The sequence below is a fragment of the Gossypium hirsutum genome, chromosome A09, assembly GCF_007990345.1.
Source record: "Gossypium hirsutum isolate 1008001.06 chromosome A09, Gossypium_hirsutum_v2.1, whole genome shotgun sequence".
Classification (NCBI taxonomy): Eukaryota; Viridiplantae; Streptophyta; class Magnoliopsida; order Malvales; family Malvaceae; genus Gossypium; species Gossypium hirsutum.
This window is the reverse complement of record NC_053432.1, coordinates 85,329,977-85,335,976: the sequence shown is the minus strand read 5'-3', so window position 1 is coordinate 85,335,976 and position 6,000 is coordinate 85,329,977. Positions and strand designations below refer to the sequence as shown.

The window sequence follows — 6,000 nt, the reverse complement described above, 5'->3', positions numbered from 1 at the left end:
ATATTAAAATAACACAAAACTTATTAAAGATTTCTTGAGGAATAATCATGAGCATTAAAGCTTCAATAACCATTAAATAGCAAAAATGCAAAAATAAGAGAGAATTGACTCAAAAAACATACCAGTCCAGCACTCCATTCTTGCGCAAGGAGATATTTTTATTACATCGGGTGGATCAACACTGATATTTAGACATAAAACTAGGGCCACACATCCTGTCTTCATCTGCATATGAAGTTGTCAGGCAAGTGAATATGGTCAAGCACACCATATCAAGACAAATTAAAGGAAAAATAGTTAGGGGATGGTTTCTAATATTCATTAAGAAGAAACATACTATTATCTAAGAATCAAATTCAGTTCCAAGAAAGAAAATATTACTTAATGTATTGCAAAGAAACCCGAGCAAAGAGGCTGCTGAAAGATAAAAACAGTCTTTTTAATGCACACTTTAGGAAGTAGAATGCGAACAAATTTGGTATAGTATAACACTATTTCAAATTATTTGTATTCTGCATGTTTAGGCTTTATAAATCTCTTTAAGCAGACATAACAATCTTCCACAATATTGTCTCCTTATTTTGCTTTTAGATTCAAAATTCATGTCAAAACCTAAAAGGTAAAAATAGAAAACATTTCACCATGGCATGTTCAAAACACTAAGCTACAGGAGAAGGTATGGGAATTGTTACTTTACTGCAGATGAAATTAAAAAGGATTAAAAGAATTGAGTTTCTACTGTGCAAATACATAAACAACCAACCATTCAAAATATATTCCTTAGTCAGTAGTTCATCACAAGGCAAATGACATACTGGGATGGTAAAAACAACAGCAGATTACTTAATGTACAAAGTAGTGAACTCTTCCAGACTCTAATGCTTTGATCTGGAGGAGTACAATGTCTTCATGTCTTCCGTTGCTAGGTGACCACGTCAAATTCAAGGATTTCAAACTTAATTGACTGTACTAATTCCATAATGTTATGCTATCTTGATTTAACGGAGAGAAACTTTGGGTTTTTATTTTATAATATAACAATATTATAATATTTTTATTTTATTTTCATCGGTAAAATAAATATTTAGAGGGGTAGAGTAATTGGTTTCGTAATTTTTAGGGGAGGGAACAGGCCTACTGGACGTACATAAAACTAATCAAAAGAGTAGCTAATAAAGGAGAGAGGAACGTTAGAAATAAAGGAAAAATAGGAGAGAATATGGGAATAAGCTGGTCATTACGCCACACGCCCAGTACAATTTCAGAATTAGTGTACTTCTCATTTTATTCAATTCAGTCCCAACCTGCTTTTTCTTGATAGAAATATATATCTCGTGTCAACTTTTACAAGATAATTTATTGTTGACCATAATGGGTTTCATTTTAGACCATAAAAATTTATTATTGACCAATCAAATAAGCTTTCATCTTTCCATCAAGACTAGTGTTATTTTGAACGAATTCTTTTTCATTCCTGATCACATACCCATAAATTTTCATTTAGAAGGATTGACCATCTCAGAAATATGCAAAAGGAAATGAAGACAATGAGAGAACAGTGCAGGATATAACAAACCTGGTTGGCGTAACTGATCCCCATGTTTGCCCAAGCATACACATAGTTTGGCTTCAAATCTAGTGCCTAAAGATCCAGACATAGGCCAAAAGACTAAATTCAATAGTGCTGAAAATATGGCCACCACAGGCAAAGGGAAGTTTATCATCAAATAATTTTAAATGGACAATCTCAGTAACAGAGGCTAAACAAATCAAACTGCATATGCAAGATCTGAATGCATTAAAAAAAGGCATTTTGAAAGAGATGATCAAGGGTATATGTAAATTGAGGAAGTGCATAATCAAATCATCTAAATTAACCAATAGCTCCAACAAATCAAATAACTAATTACATGGAGCTTAATAGAAGAGCTAGTTTGTTTTCTAAGGTCCAACTAGGTGCAACATGTTATTTGGAGAATCTATTTAGCAGCTTAAGGTTACAAAGATGGAGCAAGTAAATAATTCAACCCTATAAGAGAGCTGTATAACACACCAATGCATCACTTTACCATTGAAAAATAAGAAAGAAGAGAAATAGAGGAAAAGATGATGCAACCCATATGAGTTTGGCACAAAGAAGATTGACATGTTGGGTTATCACATGTTTTGCATTTCTTTATGCCATCCTTTCAATTGATTAAGCACAAGCCAAGTCCTAGGCACACTTTTTTGTAAAAAAGTGCTTTTTTTACATCTTGCACCTCAAATGGTTCAGGTAGTTACAGCACCCTTGCCGACATTGTCAACACCTTCATAATTCATTTTTTTTATTCTGGCCTAACATGCAAAATAGTGAGAAACACACGATACAAATTGATCCTTAGTAAAATCCTAGTACTCATATATTTTGAATTTCACACATTACAGGTGGTATACAGATAGGCCACCACTATTCAAGGGGGAATCATGAAGAGGCTACCTGTTGATAATTGCATCAGCACTCTGCACACTGGCTTGTGTTGCACCAAGCTTGTTCCAAAGAGAATAATCATTAGGTTTAAGTTTCAAAGCAGTTTTGAAAGATGCAATGGCCTTATCATATTCTCTCGACAAATCATACAGAACACCAAGAACAATGTGTACATCAGCATCCTCAGGAGACATCTGAGCAGCTTCATTGAATAATCTAGCAACCTGTATGGAAGAAAACACTTCGATTAACACCAGAATATAACAATAACATTTCCAAAATATAATCACTGCAGTCATGGAAATCATATGCAAAAAGACACTCTTGTAATCACAGCATTCACAACATAAGCAAACTATCCCACAGTAACATTAGAGGAAGCGGGTTACACTCAAACCAATAAACCCTAAAACCTAAAGACAAAGGTGAACTAAAGATTCATAACTGAAATGACTCTACGATGAAGAAGAGGAGTTCATATATTGTACAGATCAATTAAGCAAAATAAAAATCTGCAGTTCATGCTTTGAAGGAAATAAGTATCATAGTGCATGGTTATTCAATTTATTTTAGAGCTCCAAAAAACCTTTACCCCCGAAGAAATTTCTCATGAACCGAATAAAAAAAAAAATACCCCAGAGAGAAAGACGAAAAATACCCATACAACAGAACATATCAAAAAACAAACTAACGCAAACTACTACAAAAACAATAATTATTATTAAGGAACAAAAGGGGCAAACCTGGAAGTGGGGAGGGAAAGAAAGTTGTGAAAATGGTTAATAGCGAGATTTCAAAAATATTTTTCTAAAGTGTTTTTCTGGCTTGCCTTTAACCAAATCTAAAAAAGAAAAAGAAAAAATTGAAAAGAGACGGAGAGAAAGAGAAAGACGAAGGGGGAAAAGAATCGGCTAGGGAGCCATGGAATGAAGAGAGATATAAAATTGGACTGATGACAACGGTAACATTTATGGTAAATAAATCTTTCTTTAAATCACTAATGTTTTACATTTTTAATATTTATAGAATTAAAGGATTTATTTAATATTAAAATTTTTAATATATTTTAATACTAATTAGGATTAAGTAGAATTTTTCTATTCCTTCAATAGGATTATGTACGATTCTTGAACATTTCAAACTAAAAACTGTCAATTTTATTATGCAATTCATAAATAATTTTATTATTAGGAAATTTAATAAAATATATATTTTAAAATATAAATGAGAATATAACCTAAAATTTTAAACTATAAAGATAAATGTATATAACTATCTATTTAAAAATAAAATGATTTAAATTTACTGTTTAGAAATTTTAAATTAAATTATATTATTTGATTGATGATTAGAGTTACCTACATATTAAATTGGATCAAACTTGATAAATAGATGATATTTTTCTTAAGTTAAACTTAACATTTCAGCTTTGAAATCTATTTTTTTATGTAATATAAAATTTATAAAAATATAAATTAAATAAAATTAGAGCTAATTCAATAATTTTTTCTTGCAAAAAGCTATGACTCTTAACTATCAAAATAAAAATAGTTAACAGATTAATTCTTTTTGCATAAACGAAAACAATAAAATGAAAATTTAAGTAGAGTGAGCACACAATTATTATTATTTTTTATTAATAAATTTGTTAAAAAAGTTGTTAAGGAAACCCCTTTGCTATTCTTCTATCTTGAAAAGGGTATAACAAAATTTGACATTATATTCAGTTTTTATGGATTAAAAATACAATCTTTTTCTAAATATTACTATCATGATGTACTTAAACCCAGATAAAATTAGGCCTATTTTTTCAGGCTTTTATTTTGCTTAAGTCCTGATGATTTTATTTATTTTTACATTTTAATAATAACACATATATGCAGGTATAATTAAGCTCTATAAGTCTCTATTGGATCTGAAATTATGAGTATTTCAATTCTATTAATTTTATTTTATTTAATATACCAGCCTGATTTACTCAGAAAAATAATGTAAGTATGGCAGCTTATACTACCATGGACGAAACGAGCATATCAATGAGATTGGCTTATTCCATAAACTGATACCACCTTAAATACAAAACTCTAATGTATTTCCATTACAAGCATCCTAAGCCAATTGATTAGACCCAAAAACAATATAACAGACTTTTAGATTCATCATCTTCTTCCACAGCCTTCTAAAAGGCTTTAACATCTCCTTCCTCCACCATAACTGCACGATTGATCCTAGTTTTAGTTTCTTCGATATCAAAATTTACATTCCAATTTATAAATCACAATATCTTAAAATAAGAGTTCTTTTTATGTTCTATAAAACTAAGAATAAAATGCGAAAATTTCCTTTACAATTTTTCTAGTTCACCCTTCTAATATCCCTTTCAACAATTTAATAATCTCGGTTATTCTTCCACTCAAAAGGGGTACAAATGCTATCATCCAGCCACAAAAAAATTTTATGTATCAGCGGATGTTACTTTTGCAGAACAAGAGAATTTCTTTAATCGTCCTTATCTTCAGGGGGAGATCTTATTCACAGAAGATAAGGACAGAGAATTCTTTCTTCTTGACATTCCAGCTACTGTCCAGCAACCAAACACTCACATTCCAGCTCCCATCCAGCAACCAAACACCCACATTCCAGCTCCTGTCCAGCAACCTGAAACAGAGCCTAATACACCCAAATCACAAAGAGGGATTCAGGACACTACTCGTCCTTTACTGGTTTACTCAAGGAAGAAGGCACCGGTGCAAGATCAATCATCTTCTCCTCCTATACAACCTGAGGCAATTGCTGAACCTACTACTGAAACTACTAAAAATTTAGATGAATTTCCCATTGCTATTAGAAAAGGGATTAGAGCCTGTACAAAACATCCCTTGTACTTATTTTTGTCTTACAAAAATTTGTCCCATAACCACAAAGCCTTTCTTACTAGCCTAAATTCTATCTCCATTCCCAAAACAGTATCCGAGGCATTAGAAGATGAGAATTGGAAAAATGCCATGAAGGTTGAAATGGAAGCTCTTGAAAAAAATAAGACATCGGACTTGGTGAAATTACCGAGAGGAAAGAAACCAGTGGGATGTCGATGGGTGTACACAGTGAAGTATAAATCAGATGGTTCTTTGGAGAGGTACAAAGCAAGATTGGTTGCTAAAGGGTACACTCAAATGTATGGAGTAGACTACCTTGAGACATTTGCCCCTGTTGCAAAGATGAACACTGTGAGAGTGTTGTTGTCACTAGCTGCCAACCGAGGCTGGAAATTACAGCAATTTGACATAAAAAACGCCTTTTTACATGGTGATCTTGAGGAGGAAGTCTATATGGATGTTCCACCAGGATTCGGTCCAAATACAGGACAGGTAGTTTGCAGACTAAAAAAGGCTTTGTACGGACTAAAACAGTCCCCGAGGGCTTGGTTTGGAAGATTTACCAAAGTAATGCTCAAGTTGGGGTATAAATAGAGTCAAGGAGATCACACTCTGTTTGTAAAACACTCATCTTCAGGGGGAGTGACTGCTTTA

General features: G+C 32.4%; 1 long non-coding RNA gene across 1 annotated transcript; it reads right to left on the bottom strand.

Moving 5' to 3' along the window:
• Nucleotides 1-31: 31 nt before the first annotated feature.
• On the bottom strand, nt 32-3,435 carry LOC121206472 (uncharacterized). Its single transcript, XR_005901508.1, has 4 exons — nt 3,214-3,435; nt 2,480-2,694; nt 1,577-1,642; nt 32-225 (listed from the first exon to the last, which is right to left on the bottom strand). It is a non-coding gene; the product is annotated as an uncharacterized lncRNA (long non-coding RNA).
• Nucleotides 3,436-6,000: the final 2,565 nt, after the last annotated feature.